The 16,833-nt window shown below is 39.3% G+C and overlaps 1 protein-coding gene and 1 pseudogene across 1 annotated transcript in view; both read right to left on the reverse strand.

The window, feature by feature from the left end:
- ADAMTS12 (ADAM metallopeptidase with thrombospondin type 1 motif 12) overlaps positions 1–16,833 on the reverse strand; it is a 459,352-nt gene that overhangs the window by 189,963 nt on the left and 252,556 nt on the right. The gene's annotated exons all lie outside the window — the stretch shown is intronic.
- Positions 148–1,145, reverse strand: LOC119506257 (annotated as a pseudogene).

Consider the following 16,833-nt stretch of genomic DNA (forward strand, 5'->3'; position numbering starts at 1 on the left):
CTTCTAACTTTAAGAAACTGATGTTTTCCCTAGGTCATTTTAATATCACTGCTTTAATCACAGACCAGATAAAAAGGACAACATGCATAATCCGCAACAAAAATCCTGTTATAACCTAGACATTAAGTGATACAACATTATAAGATTTTAAAATTGCAGCTCTTTTTGGATCCCCCAAAGAGTATCTGCAATCTTCTTCAAACGGGCCTCTTCTCAGGAGTCAGAGACACTTTGACAATGTCTGAGATTTCATTCTGTCCCAAGATGCAAGCAACACTAAGGAAGACATCATCTTTTATTCCATAGAGACCCTTAATCATGGTGGAAACTGGATGTACCCGTCTAAGATTCTTCATTATACTTTCTGCCAAATCTGCCACAGACAGCCCAATGGCCCAGGAGGTGTAATCTTTGAGTTTGATCACCTCATAAGCACTGTTGACCACCTGCTTGTGAACCTCTTTCCACTGTTCCTTATCGGCATCAGTGCCTAATTCAGGGTGCAGATTTTTCAAGGAGACCCCAGCAACATTCCCTCCACTCCATACAGGCACACTAGAGTCTCCATGCTCCCCAAGGACCCAGCCATGACAGCTTAATGGGTGAACTTCCAGCCTCTCCCCCATTAGATAATGGAACCAGGCTGAATCCAGATTGCAGCCACTTCCAATAATACAGTTTTTGGGAAAGCCACCTATTTTCCAAGCCACATAGGTCAACATATCCACTGGATTGGAAACAATAAGCAACTTGCAGTTCGGGCTGTATTTTACAACATTAGGAATGATGAATTTAAAGATGTTCACATTACGCTGGACCAAATTAAGACGGCTCTCTCCTTCTTGCTGACGTGCCCCAGCTGTGATGATAACCAGCTTGGAGTTTGCAGTCACACTATAGTCTTTGCCAGAGACAATTTTTGGTGTTCTAAGGAAAAGGCTGCCATGTTGGAGATCCATCACGTCTCCCTTCAGTTTGTCTTCTATGGCATCAACAAGCGCAAATTCATCTGCAAATTCCTTTATTAAGATACTGATGGCACAGGCCATGCCAACAGCACCAACCCCAACAACTGTAATCCTATTCTGAGGGGTCTGTTCTTCCTTAATAAGATTCTGAATCAGCTGATCCTTGAGAGCTGCCATTTTAGACTTGGAATGGAAAGGAATCGGGACTACACGTTGAGTGGGCGTGCGGTGGTTAGATCCAGACTCCCATGTAGCAGTTTTAAACCACTGGATGACACCATCTCTGAGGATGACCCTGCCAACTGTGTTATCTGAGTTGAGCAAACACACCTTTCCACTGCCCATGCATAACGGTCAGCAGTTTGCCAGTACCACATACTTGCAGCTGGACCCCCTTCTTGGCAGAAAATTCTGACCTTTCCCTGCAATGTCAACACTGGTGCTCATATCCATGAGCAACGATGACGGAACAGATAGAGGTATCCATCTCTTTAGGCTGGGATTGGGTAGACCTGAAATGCCTCAGGCAGGAAGCCCATTTTCATTAAAAAAAAAATTCTTATCTCATTCACTGTGAATCAAAAATATTTTTACACTTAGGTAATAGACTATCCATTTCTCAAAACTGGCCACCGTTCAAGTGAAAACAGCTGTCTTTCAAGACAAACAGTGAAGCAACAGGAGTTTAAGAATTGGTAACTAGCAGATGCCAAAATACCCCCACACTCCCCACGGTGTGGGCAGAAAGCAAAAGCATCTGAAAAAAAGTCAAAATAAAATGTATTCCCCAACCGCTTATTGGTCCTCCCTGACACTGCCCTCACATCATTCAGAATCTATCAAAAAAAGAGGAAGGAAATGATGGACCATTCTGCACACATAAAACTTACCAAGATAATGATATGATTAAAACAAGCAAAAGTAAGAGCATCTTTTAAGATCCTCCAGAGTCAACAACCAGAAAGACAATTTGTAGAACAATTAGATCCTATTTTATTCTAAGTTATTCATTTTATTGATTGCCAACACTTGTAAGGAAGCAATTCCACTGATTAAAGATCTAACCTCACACCCTTGGTCTCCCTTCCTTATCCTCTAATAGAAATTTGCTGAAGTGTTTCTCACAGTGAAGATCAGCTATGGAAGAGACAGCTGAGGACAGAAGGAATACAAACAAAATATTAAATAATCAATGAAGTGGATGAGTCTGAGCTTACAGATTGATGCTACACTGGTCATACTCAGAGGGGAAGAAAACAGTCTTTCCATTCAGAAACCTCACAGCATACGCACTTTCAAAGGAAGCAAGAAAAATCTGGGTGATACCCGTTGGATTGCTTGTTTGTTAACATTCCCCCACCAGCACTGAAGGGCTCAGCTTTTGTGTTTGTAAGAAACCTAAGTCAGCTGCATTAACAACTGCTGCAATCACATACAACTGCTTGATATTCCATTTTACCAACTTGCCTCCAGTGCATAGGTAGGTCTAAGATTTTCCTGCACCCCCAGAGTCCCTCAGAGAATGAACTTCCTGATCAATAATGTTAACTTGGTGAGCAGCAATGATCAAGCTCAAAGTCAAGGGTAAAGAAATCTTTGAGTGTACTGATCAGAGAAGTATATCACAGGGTCCTTGAGAAACCTTTGGCCGGTCTTTGAACAGACTGCAACAGAGGTGTTCCATTCTGATGAGATTTAATTTTTAAAGAAGGTAAGAGAAGACCACATTTGAAACTTTTATGAGCATATTTAGTGTTCTTTCCCTCTTTCTAATCCTCTAATTTCGTACAAATATAACTTGCTGCATGCGTTTATTATACATTTAGTATTTATTTTCATACAGGTTTTTAAATGTCCTGTTTTTCTCCTAGCATACATGGCCCTCCTCCACCTGGAGCCTAGGCCAAAACAAGTAAATTTCCTGACAATTTCCTCTGTGGAATGTATTTTTGTTTGCAGTGGGTGGTTTTGTTCTGTTTCTAGTTCACCCCTTCACTGAGAATGCCACTTTTCAGAACTGCAGCTTTCCGCAGGTGTCTCCTTCCAGTTCTCCACCTTTCAAGGACCAGAGCCTTCCTCCGTCCCCCACAGAAGGGCTGCTAACCCCAGAGCTCAGGGCTCCAGGAAAGCCATTGTCTTCAGCACTTGGTTAATCTTTTGCTGTCTGCATACCTATCTTTTTTTTTTTTTTTGCTCTGAGAACTTTGCTCATGTTCTTGCCAACTCAGCTTTTCTGCATTAAAAAATAAATAAATAAAATACTAAATTATTTTATTAGAGAAGTTGTAGGTTTATGGAAATATCATCAGAAAATACAAAGTTCCCATATACCCATCTCCATTTGAAAAAAAAAAGAATTTTTTTTAAAGCTCTTTATTCAGAATTTTGAAGTTTTCTACATGGGGGTTTCCACATGGGGTGGACCATGGGTTTCTGCAAGATAATGTAGTCTACAATATTTTTTGCATCATTTTTCATGATGAAATTCAGCCTCACTATATTTACAAAATAGTGTATTTATTTTACAAAACTGTTTTTGTAAAGTAGGAAATGCTACAAAATACATAGCTTCCCAATGTATTATAAGAACCTACTTTCTAAGTAGCATAAAGTTGCTGTACATATTCTCCCCCACCCCCGTTCCCCTGTTCCGGGACATTGCAGGCTTGAAAAAGTGATTCAGGAATGGGGGAATTCAAGAAACATAAATTATCATCCTAGGAGACATTATATCAGCAGCAATCATGGATCACTTTTCCTTTGTGACAAGTACCAAAAGAGAATCTGCAGTTTCTTTCTTCTAGTAAAGGTCAGAATGATATTATTCTTGTTATGAACCATAGGCAGGATTTTATCTATTAAAATGAATTTGCCACTGGTAATTCTCCTAACTCAAGCTGTTGTGTTTCATTTAGGTTTCTTCTGTCTGGGTCAGCCTACCGTTTGGACAGCGTCTCCCCGAGCTGGGAGCCTTTCTTTACCATGGAAAAATGTGTCTGCATCTCAGTCATCTCTGTAACTCAAGACTCAGTGTAGAGCCTGCTATCCTTTAAACACACAATAATTGTTTGCTGATAAGTATATGGATTCATTCCTTTAATATTTGTCTATGAGGCAATGGAGCACTAAACAAATTAAAAAAAACAATACTCATATTCTAGTGAATTTAATCTGAATTTTAGCATTCATTCATCAAACGTAAGCTCTTTTGGGTCTGACTTTGGGACAGTAAAGGGATGAGATCTCTAGAGAAACAGGAGGCAGATAAACTGCCCAAAGGGCTCATCTGGGCTCCCTGGGACTCACTCACTAATGTGCAAATGCTGAGTCGGTGCTGAGCAGTTGCCTGAAGACAAAGCAACACCAAGGATGCCAGGACCCTGGGTCCTTCACAGGCCTGATGACAGGCTTCTGGGTACCTGGATCTCCCTCCCACGGCCAAGGAGCTGAATCAGTGAGAGGAGGGCCCCTGAGCCTCCCTTTACTCTGTTTCTACCCCTCACACTGGGGAGGAGTTACTGGACACTACCTTTCTCTACACAGGTATTTGGAGAATGAGAGTGTGTATTTCAAATCATGAAGGTGTCAATAGCCAGGAGAGGAACAATCATCTGGAAGGCTTTAGAAGGGCCTGGAATGTCTTGCAGCAACAGAAAGTCACTCACAGAGAGAACTGGATCTGACTATGTAGGGCCAGGGCTGGAATCAGAGTCGCCCAAGCCTGATGGTCAGGGCCTGGCATCCCTGGAAGAACTGAGTCCCCTGTATACTGACTCTTTCCCAACCTTCCTTGAAGGCCCTCTTCATTCATTCAAGTGACATGTCATCCAACATCACCAACATCAAGGCTTAGTAAGCTTTAACATAACATAGAGAGCCCCATGTTCTCTTTCTCAACCTCTACACCTTCTTCATCACATTCACCACCTCCAATTCCCAAACCCTAAAATAGAATCCTAACAACAAACATGCTCCAACATCCAAATAGAGCAAGTTCTGCTTTCTAAGGGAAGAGAGAGAAATACTATTCTGTGACTAAGGCCCTCTCCTGCCTCTAATGCACAGGGAACCCATAAAATACCAACGGGTTCCTATTTGGGCTCTGACATTTCTTGGAGATCATTAGAGAAAGTGGGATTGTGGGTCATTTTTTCTTTTATCCAGTCTTTTTGTGTTTTCTGCAAGCACGTATTACTTTTATGGTTAGAAAAGTAAACTTTAAAAATATAGGAAAGACTCTTCACTTTTATTTTACTTTCCTCACTACATGTTTAGAATTTAATGGAAACATTTTTTCTGAGTTTCTTCTCCAATTCTCTTTTTAATATCCTGTTCTTTTAACAGAATTACCAAAGGCCGTTCATCCAAACCATCTAAAATGCTCTTCTAACAATAGAAATCACACAATAACTTACACAATTATTGAGTAATATAAATCTACCCAATTTATCTATCTAATCATTTCTTTCTTCCCAAAAGGTAGAAAAATAGAGCTGGGGGAAAATGCTAAACCAAGGAGAAAAAGAGGAATCATTCCCTTCTTACAAAGAGGAGGGATTGAACTTAGAAGGCCAGAAAAACATCCTTCCTTGGGAAGGAGGTAAAAGTGCTGTTTTCTAGAGTAGCACAGACCATGTCCATGTGGCCAAAGAGCACTTGAAATGTGCCAAGTACAAACTGGGATGGACCATAAGGGTAAAATCTACACTGGATTTGGAAAACAGTATGAAAAAAATGAATGTAAACTATCACATTTAATAATTTACATTGGTTACATAGTGAAATAACAGTTTGGATATACTGGACTAAGTAAATTATTAAATTTCACTTAACCTGTTTCATTTTACTTTTCTTCATTTGGCTACTGGAGAATTTAAAATTACATATGTGACTTTCATTTGTAGCTCATGTATTTTTATTGACTAGCATTTATTTAGAGATCAAGACAGCTGGATATTAATTCAGAGTCTCCTAATTATCTCCTGGTTTATCTAAAGTCTGGCTCACAGAACTATAGTCGAGAAGGAGTAATTAAGAATGTGGAATGAGGCAGGGCAAGATGATGGCATAGGGAGGTGTGGAATTAAGATAGTCCTCTAGAGCAGCTAGTAAAAAGCCAGGAACTGTCTAGAACAATGATTTGGGGGACATTTGTGACCTGACACACATCGTGCACCAGTCTGAAATGGGTGGAAGGGCTGAGATCTCAGAATAGAAATCTAAGTAAAGCCCCCAAACTGTGGAGCTGGTGCCCTTCCACCACTGGCATGGCAGGCTGAGTTGGAACACTTCCCTGTGAGAAAAAGAAACAGTCTCTACTAGGTGCAAGGGATGCTAGTTCAACCAAGCTCCAGTTGCAGTTTTAACTAACAAATTTGGACTACTGAATACAAGCTATGAGCACAGATAAACACAGAGCAAGCAGGAAAGGAACCCTGAAGTCTCTCCCAGAAGAGAGGAGGTGGGACTGACGGGAAAAAAATAAAAATAAATAAATAAACAAAAATAGAGGCTTTTGTAGTTGGCCAAGCTCAGAATACTGGAAAAGGGCTGTGTCCCAAGAAAAGGGGCACTTAGAGCTGGATACCAACTCCAGCTCTTGACTGGTGAAACCATGGGGGCTGGGGACTGGCTCTAAAATTGGATTTCTTTTTTTTTTTCTCTTGTGATAAACTATTCTAAGTAACTCATTAGAGAAAGCCTCAGGCATTTTCAATTGTCAGCATTGACCCAGGCAAGGGTGGAGTTAAGATAGGTCTGAGAGACAAAGTAAGGATTCAAGTGAAGGAGATAATTCCCTAAAGGGAATTAGCTCAATTGGCAACCCTCCTTCAGAGAATTCAGACCCCTGGGGCTAGAAGGCAGAGACAGTTTAAGCCCTCCCTCTGCCTCAACCTCTGTCTCAACTGCACCACTGAGAGGGACAGGGTCTGCTGAGAATTAAAGGCACCACACATCTTTAAGCTGGTGGGCAGCTGCAATGCTGACAAGTGCCACCTATTTGGCAGGGCAGGAAAAATAGAATCTAGAGCCTCACAGGAAAGTCTGACAACCTGCTGGGTCGCTACCTCAGGGAAACTTGATACTGACTGCACCCTTTTCCTGAGACCTGGAGCTGTCTGGTCTGGGAAAATCTGATTGAGGTCAATCATATCTGAGAAGACTCTCCTCCAAAAAAAAAAAAAAAAAAAATTGTATATAGGCAGAGCAAGAACCAGAATAACAAGTGCTGAAAAATTCTAATCAGTTAAACAGAAGCTATGCTAGAGGTCTAGAATAAGATAAACTGAACACCAAAGAACAGATAGACAACAAAGCCAACCAACAAGAAAACCCTAGGTAAAAGAGTGACAATGACTTTTAGAATAATCTAATCAAGGAATCCAGTTGCCTAGAGACCAAAAAAAGATTATGAGTCACACTAGGAAAAGCAAAAATATGGCACAGTCAAAGGAACGAACTCACACTTTCAACAAGATACAGGAGTTGAAACAACAATTAAAGATTTTCAAACAAACATGGTACATCAATTCAAAAACCAAATCAATGAGATGAGGAAAGAAGTGGCAAAAGAGATGAAGGATACAAAGAAGACATTGCAAGAACCTAAGGAAGAACTCGAGAGTGTGAAAAAACAAATGGTGGAACTTATGGGACTGAAAGGCATAACAGAAGAGATGAAAAACACAATGGAGTCTTACAACAGCAGATTTGAAGAGGCAGAAGCAAGGATTAGCAAAGTAGAGGACCAGATATCTGAAATCCTACACACAAAAGAACAAATAGCAAAAAGAATGGAAAAATATGAGCAGAGTCTTAGCGAATTGAATGACAACATGAAGCACATGCATATATATGTCACAGTATTTGGGTTTGCTAATGCTGCCATTTTGCAAAACATCAGAAATGGATTGGCTTGTATAAAGGGAGTTTATTTCGTTACAAAGTTACAATCTTAAGCCACAAAGTATCCAAGGTAAGGCATCAACAACAGGGTACCTTCACTGTAGGATGGCCAATGGCATCTGAAAACCTCTGTTAGCTGGGAAGGCAGCTGGCTGGCATCTGCTTGCTCCAGGTTGCATTTCAAAATGGCGTTCTCCAAAATGTCAGTGTCAGCTTCCAATGGCCATCTTCAAAATGTGTCTCTCAGCTGCAATTAACTATGAGCTCCTTCTGTCTGAGCTTTTATAGGGCTCCAGTGAACTAATCAATGCTCAGGCTAAATGGGAAGGGCCACATCTCTAAGCAAATATTCAATCAGAGGTCACACCCTAACCAAAGGTGTCACTCACAGTTGGGTAGGTCACATCTTCATGGAAAAAACCCAATTCAAAAGTTCCAACCTGATCAACATTAATATGTCTGCCCTAACAAGACTGCATCAAAGAACATGGCCTTTTCTGGGGGACATAATATATACAACCCAGTACGCATGGGTATCCCAGAAGGAGAGGAGAAGGGAAAAAGGGTAGAAAGAATGATGGAGGAAATAATCACTGAAAATTTTCTGTCTCTTAAGAAAAACACAAAATTACAGATCCAAGAAGCAGAGTGTACTCAAAACAGAATAGATCTGAATAGACCTTCTCCAAGACACTTATTAATCAGATTGTCAAAGTCAAAGACAGAGAATTCTGAAAGCAGCAAGAAAAAAGTGATCCATCACGTACAAGGGAAACTTGATAAGACTATGTGCGGACTTCTCAGCAGAAACCATGGAGGTGAGAAGGCAGTGGTTTGATATTTAAGACTCTGAAAGAAAAAAACTGTTATCCAAGAATTCTATATCCAGTAAAACTGTCCTTCAAAAATGAGGGAGAGTTTAAAATATTTTCAGACAAACAGACACTAAGAGAGGTTGTGAACAAGAGGCCTGCTCTACAAGAAATACTAAAGGGAGCATTACAGGCGGATAGGAAAACACAGGAGAGAGAGGTTTAGAGAAGAGTGTAGAAATGAAGACTATCAGTATGGTAAAAAGAGAAAGAACACTGAGAGTCAAAGCTGAGAACACAGGTTATCAGGACAGAGAAAGAGGGTAGAGATTGGGCATTTAAGCTGAAGGAGTACAGAACAGTTCAACAGGATTGACTGTAAAGATACAGAAATGGATAGCACAATACTTTCTGATGGTAGCCCAATATTGTAAGTACACTTAACAAAGCTGAGTGTGAGTATGACTGAAAGAGGAAGGCTAGGGGCATGTATGACACCAGAAGGAAGATAGAAGATAAAGACTGGGACTGTATAACTTAGCAAAACCTAGAGTGGACAATAATAGTGACTGTAAATGTACAACTATAAGAATGATTTACATGAAGGAGAACAAATGAATGTCAACATTGCAAGGTTTTGAAAATGGGATGGTATATGGAAAAATACAATCAATGTAAACTACAGTCTACAGTTAACAGTAACATTGTAATATATTTCCATGAAATGTAACAAAGGCAATATACAAAAGCTAGATGTCAATAAGAGGGGGATATAAGGGAGGAGTATGGGATTTTTGGTGTTATTGTTGTTATTTCTCATTTTTATTTTATTTTATTTTATTTCAATTTTATTTTTTATTTTTTTATTTTTTATTCTTCATTTTTTCCCCTCTTCTTTCTTTGCAGAAGAAATGGAAATGTCCTCATATAGACTGCGGTGATGAATGGGGGGGGAGGGGGAAGGAAGAGGAGAGGGAGAAAGATATCAGTAAATCCTATCATAGAGGTTTGTTTTGAAAAGGAACTTCAGTGGGAGATAGTGGGTGGTGCTGAAGTAAATACATATCCATCCAATTTCCTGCACTTTTATAGCTGCATCCATAATCCCCAGAGTGGGCTTTAGGTCCCTAAAGAGACTTAATCAATCACTGTTTTACAATCACTTAAGTAAGGCATTAACATTTCAACAACTGGAGTTATCAAAATAAGACTTTTTTGACTAACCTTCAATTAAAAAATTATAATTAACCATAAATGCTATTTCCCAAAGCATTCCAGTTAAATGAGGTCTGACAATACAGAAATTAAAAGTTCTCCCCCCACTCCCCCAAAAAAAGTCTGTTTCCCTAGACCATTACTGAACCCTTGACCAAAACCTGGTTGGTCCTGCCCCCACCTAATTAGAGATCAAGGTCAGGGAGAGTCTCACAGCTCATGAGGGCAGCAAGGTCACCTGGTGGCTCACAGCCAGCCCTCCAGAGAAAGCAAAGGCAAGGGAGTGACTGCCCTGGTGGGAAACTGGAAAGATGCAGGTGTGAGGTGACCTTTTATAGAATTACTTATTAAAGCTTCCTAACCTCCCTGACTTTCTTCCCCTGGCTTGGGGCTATAACCCATTCATCATTTCTGACAAGCTGGTCTTGGTTTAACCTTCACATCTCTGCCCACCTCTGCCCTTTTGAGATTGAATTTGAGAACAGAGTTTTCGAATCAGCTCTTTTGGGCTTAATATTGGCAACTTGAGCTATTGTTCTCTGTGTATCTGCTTGCTTTTCCGGACTACAAGTTACATTTCAAGCTTGCTCCTTTCTTTCCTTCCTTCCTTCCCTCCCTCCCTCCTTCCCTCCCTCCCTTCCTTTCTTCCCTCTCTCCTTCCTTCCTTTCTTCCTTCCTTCCTTTTGTCTAACACTCCCTAACTAACTCTTTGTTTGACCAGCAGGCAACTCTCTCACCTACCATGGATTAACTCCTCTCCCAGACGCAGCTTTGGTCCTCAGGCAGTAGAGACAAGGGCTCTGGAATTTTATCTTCCAAAAAATGGAGTAGTGAATTAAATTTAATTATACTGTGAACATTAACTGCATATAAGTATTGTATGTATTAAGGACCTGCCAGCCCTGCCCTGGGCTCTCTGGGAGAGGTAAAGAATAAAATATAGCTCTTGCTAACAAGATATTCTCTCATTTGTTGGAGAAGACAAAAAGTATAAACAAGAGGCAGAGAATCACATACACAATAGATGATTAAATGTTACTGAGTGTTATGATAAGAGTTTAAAGGGACCAGAGAACAAAGAAAGATGGATTCAACGAGTACTTGCTATTTTCCAGTAACCACACCAGGCCTTGAAATTACAGAAATGAATAAAAGATACCTCACTGCCATTGAGGGACTCTCTGACTAGTGAGAGAAGCAGATGGCTGACACAGACTTACTCCTCAAGGTCTTTCCTGGTGGATAGAATTTAATAGGCAGAAGAGGGAGGAAAGCAGATTGGATAAACAGAATGAGCAGAGGTGTGGAGAGAATAATGAATGTGCAGGCTTTGGAAAATGTATGATGGCCTGGGTAATTCAACTGCCTAGTCCTAAACCAACTATCACTTACCAAGTGACTGGAGGACATCTGCTTCTCCTTTATAATTCTGTTACACTTTGCTTTTTAAAATCAGCTTGTATTTCTGGACATATACATGTTGGGGAGGAATCCAGAGAGCCGACAAAAGAGCACCAGATGGAAGCCGGGCAGGGATTCTAACTTTGCTGCCAAGACTTCCCATCGTCTGTAACTGAGGGGCAACTCACCATGATTTCCAGTAAATGAATATGAAAACTGAACAATGCAAACTGGTAAGGTGAAGGAATTTAAATGGAGAATAAATGAAATCTCCTCGTTCTTTCCAGTATTAAAACATTCCATTCCTGCATTGTTTTCCAGCTCACAGAGCACAACCTTTTACACAATCTTATTTGTTTTTCCTAACTACCTGGATGTAGGAGAGCAGGCATTAAGGATCCCATTTTCCAGAAAAGTCAATTGCATTTTAACAAGCTTAAATTAGGATGGATAGACACATAAATCAAGGAACAGAATAGAGAACAAGAAATAGGCCCACACAAAGATGCCTGAGTTTTGATAAAGATGCAAAAGAAATTCAAATGAGGAAAGAGCTTTTTCAACAAAAGATTCTAGAGTAAATGGAAATCCATTGGCAATCAATCAATAAGAACATTGACCTAAACCTTATTTCTTATACAAAATGAACTGAAATTCAATTACAGACTTCAAGACAAAATGTAAAACTATAAAATTATGAGAAAAAATAATTAGGAGAAAACATTTGGGATCTAGGACTAGGCAAAGAGTTCTCAGATTTAGATAATCCATAAAAGGGAACATTGATAACTTGGACCACATCAAAAATAAAAACTTTTGCTCTGCCAAAATCCATGTTAACTACAGAGTTTCTTGTTGCAGGTGATGAAAATGTTCTAAAATTGATTGTGGAGATGGCTGCACAACTGTAAATATACTAAAAACCACTGAATTGCACACTTTATGTGGGTGAATTGTATGGTATGTGAATTATATCTCAACAAAGCTGTTAATTTTTTTTAAAAGACCATGTGAAGATGATGAAAAGACAGGATACAGACTGGGAGAAAATATTTGCAAACCATATGTCCAATAAAGGACTACTATGTATAATTATATAAAGATTATATATATATATGTATATAAATAAATATATATATATAAATTTATAAAGAGTTCTCAACTCAATAACAAAAATCCAATTAGAAAATGAATGAAAGATATTTCACTGAAGAGGATCTAAATATGGCAAATAAGCACATGAAAAGATGTTCAACATCGTTAGCTATCAGGGAAATGCAAATTAACACCCTAAAGAGATATGACGACACAAGAATGTTATCAAATGGCTATCAGAATGGCTAAAAGAAAAAATAGCAACAACAAATGCTGGCAAGTATGTGGAGAAAGTAAACTACTCATATACTGCTGGTAGGAATGTAAAATGGTACATCCACTCTAGAAAATAGTTTGGCAGTTTCTTACAAAATTATACATGCAACTACCATACATACAGTCTAGAAATTTTATTACTGGGTATTTATCCCAGAGAAATGAAGACTTACAATCAAACAAAACTCAGCACATAAATGTTCATGGGGATTTATATGTAATAGCCCAAAACTGGAAACAAAGAAGTATCCTTCCACAGATAAATGATTTAAAAACTAGGGTTCGTCCATACCATGGAATACAGCTCAGCAATAAAAAGGACTAAACTCTGATATATGCAACAATTTGGATGAATTTCCAGGGGATTATGTTGAGTAAAAAAAAATCCAATCCAAGATTCCATACAATTCCATTTATATGATGTTTCTGAAATGACACAGTTTTAGAAAATTTTAGAACAGATTAGTGGTTGCCGTGGGTTAGGAATGGGGATTGAAGGACATGGGAGGGAGGCAGGTGTGGTTAGAAAAGGGCAACACGAGGGCTCCTTGTGGGGATGGAACTGGTCAGTCCCAACTGTGGCTGTGGATGCATGAAGCCACACATGTGATAAAACTGTAGAGAACTAAATACACACACACACATAAATGAAAACAAGGAAAACTAGGGAAATCTGAATAGCTCAGTGGATTATATCAATGTCATCTCGGCTGTGATATTGCACTATCATTTTACAAGATGTTGCCATTGAGAGACACTGGGTAAAGGGTAATGGGATCTCTCTGTATTATATCTTATAAGCTACAATTACATAAACAAAAATTTCAGTTAAAACAAGCATAAATTATTTTTCCAAGGTCACACAGTAGTAACAAAACCAAAAATTACACCTAAATCTCCCACATCTTGGTTCAGAGTCAATGACTCCCAACTACTCTGGCTCAGTCAGCCCTGTTTAGCACTGGATTTCCTGATGGAGCCAGATTAGCACCAAGAAGAACAACCTCTGAGAAGGAAGTGAGATGGGACAGGGAAAGCTTCTGTGATAAAAAAAAAAAACAAAAAAACAAAAAAAAAACAGCTTATATGATATAATCCCAGTTAAGTGAAAGTATGTATGTGTGCATAAACAAATGTAAGCAAATAAGTCGAGTTAAATGCAATTGGCCTATGAAAATGTCTGGCTGGGCTGGATATTCCTCCAGGTCCTGATTTCCAACATCCAACCACCCTTAGAAATTTCATCCCTTTCTGGCTTCCCTGGTGAGGCGGAGGCTGCTTCTCTCTTCCAAAATCTGTTCTTTCTTCTTTCCTTCCTGTTTGGGCCTATGGTTTCCCAGCTCTTTTCCTTTTTAGAGCTTTCTATTACATCAGCTTAAGGTAGAGTGACAGTCACCAGCAGTAACCTTTAAAGGACTCATCGGATTCTGTGCACTCAATCATGCGCTGGATCAAATGGATTTTCTGGGTAGGTACAGATGGCTAAAACAGACAAAAAGCCCCCCATAGTCCATCCCATGTAAGATGAGTGTTATTAACAGAACAATGAATTCTTGTGTTCAAGGAATCTTAACAAGTACAAACCTGGATCCGACACATAACTGGGACATCATCCCACCCTTTACATACTCTTTCCCCCCCTCCCTGAGGGATGAGATGAAGTCCAGGTGGGGGACTTGGGGGAGATGCTCTGGAAACCTGGCTGTTACACTGAGGACAGGCAAGCACCGCCCACTTCATAATCCATTCCTGAAACACTCATCCCTCGGGGGGCCTGGCCTGTGAGCCCCTGAGGGGGCTTCTTCTCTGTCAAGTCGACTGAATTAACACAAAAGGGCCTCATGGCTTAAAGGCTTCTGCCTTTCACACTCTTTTACATGTCATAGAGAATTGACCAAATAATAAAGAAACTGATTATCAATCATTTACATATAGCAACTTCCAACATTTCTTTTAGAATCAGCCTAGTGTAACCACAGAATATTCTTTCTTTTGCTAGTGTCACATGGCATTAATGGTGATTGTGGTTAGACAGTGGAAGATCTGCACATGCCTGCTCCATCGTCAAAGAAATCCTTGTTTCCATCTGAGTTCACATGCTGAATACTTTCCACTGTCTTATATGTTTTAAAACATTAGGAGTGTATAATGGCATATAGAAGAATGTAAGTCAAACAGAAGGCTCAACTTCCTGGAATCTCCCATTTGCTAATCTTAATAAAGAAGAGTCTACTGTGCAATGAACATCACATGAGCTGTCTTGTCCAGTACAAACAGAGGGCTAAGAGTGCATGTGAGCAGCACACATCACTGTATCTAGGGGTGGCCTCAGTCACAGTGATCTCACCTAGGTGAGAGCTATTTTCTTTTCCATGTATAAACTATATGAGTTATTTTTAAATCACTGAATATCACTAGGCCCTTATCAGGTATATCTCACTTACTTTATATATATATATATATATATATATATATATATATATATATATATACTTTTTTTTTAATTGAGATTGTTCAGATACTATACAACTATCCAAAGATCTAAAGTGCACAATCAATTGCCCATCATACAGCTGTGCATCCATCAACACAATTAACTTTTTTTTCAATTTTTAGAACATTTTCATTACTCCAGAACAGAAATAAAGACAAAAAAACAGGAAACGCAAATCCTCCAATACTCCTAACCATGCCCTCATCCATTACTGATTCATAGTTTTTGTATAGTACATTCGTTACTGTTGATGAAAGAATGTGAAAATACTACTAACTGCAGTATATAGCTTGCAATAGGCATATAGTTTTTTCCTATATGCCTATTATTAACGTCTAGTTACAGTGTCATACATTTGTTCTAGCTTGTGAGAGAGATTTCTAATATTTGTATAGTTAGTCACAGACATTGTCCACCACAAGATTCACTGTTTTATACATTCCCATCTTTTAACGTCCAACTTTCCTTCTGGTGACATACGTGACTCTGAGCTTACCCTTTCCACCACCTTCACACACCTTTCTGCACTGTTAGTTATTCTCACAACATGCTACCATCACCCCTGTCCATTTCCAAACATATAAGTTCACCCTTGTTGAACATTCTGCTCATACTAAGCAACCACTCTCCATTCTTTAGCCTCATTCTATATCCTGGTAACTTATATTTCATATCTATGAATTTACATATTACAACTAGTTCATATCAGTGAGACCCTGCAATATTTGCCTTTATGTGTCTGTCCCACTTCATCCAACATAGTGTCCTCAAGGTTTCTTCATCAACTCATTTCTTTTAAGATGGTTTTGTTCACACATCATGCATTCCATCCTAAGTAAACAATCACTGGTTCCCTGTATAGTCACGTATTTATGTATTCGCCACCATCACCACTATCTATATAAGGACATCTTCATTTCTTCCACAAAGAAGGAGGAAGAGTCAAAGAAGGCAGAGAGACAGAAGAAAAAGAAAAGAGAGAAAAAACAAAACAAAACAAAACAAAACAAAACAAACAACACCTAGATGGCAACAAAAGGAAAGACAGCATTAACTTAAAGTAGAATAGAGTCAGACAACATCACCAATGCCAGGAGTCCCATACCCTTCCCCTATTCCACACCCCCCCCCCATATTCATTTAGCTTTGGTATATTGCCTTTGTTATATTAAAGGAAGCAAAATACAATGTTTCTGTTAATTACAGTCTCTAGTTTGCATTGATTGTATTTTTCCCCCATTCCACCCTATTTTTAACACCTGGCAATGTTGACATTCATTTGTTCTACCTCATGTAAAAACATATTTGTACCTTTTATTACAATCGTTGCAAACCCTAGTTTTCACTGAGTTGCACAGTCCCAGTCTTTATCCTTTGTTTTTTGTTCTGGTGTCCCATAGGGTCCCAACCTTCCTCTTTCAACCATATTCACAGTCATCTTTGTTCAGTGTACTTACATTGCTGTGCTACTATCTCCCAAAACTGTTTTCCAAACCTCTCACTCCTGTCTTTTCCTTTCTGTCTGCGGTGCTTCCTTTAGTGTTTCCTGTAGAGCAGGTATCTTGTTCATAAAGTCTCTCATTGTCTGTCTGTCAGAGAATATTTTAAGCTCTCCCTTATATTTGAAGAATAGTTTTGCCGGATATAGGGTTCTTGGTTGGTGGTT

This window comes from Choloepus didactylus, chromosome 11 (genome assembly GCF_015220235.1).
Source record: "Choloepus didactylus isolate mChoDid1 chromosome 11, mChoDid1.pri, whole genome shotgun sequence".
In the NCBI taxonomy this organism is placed as follows: Eukaryota; Metazoa; Chordata; class Mammalia; order Pilosa; family Megalonychidae; genus Choloepus; species Choloepus didactylus.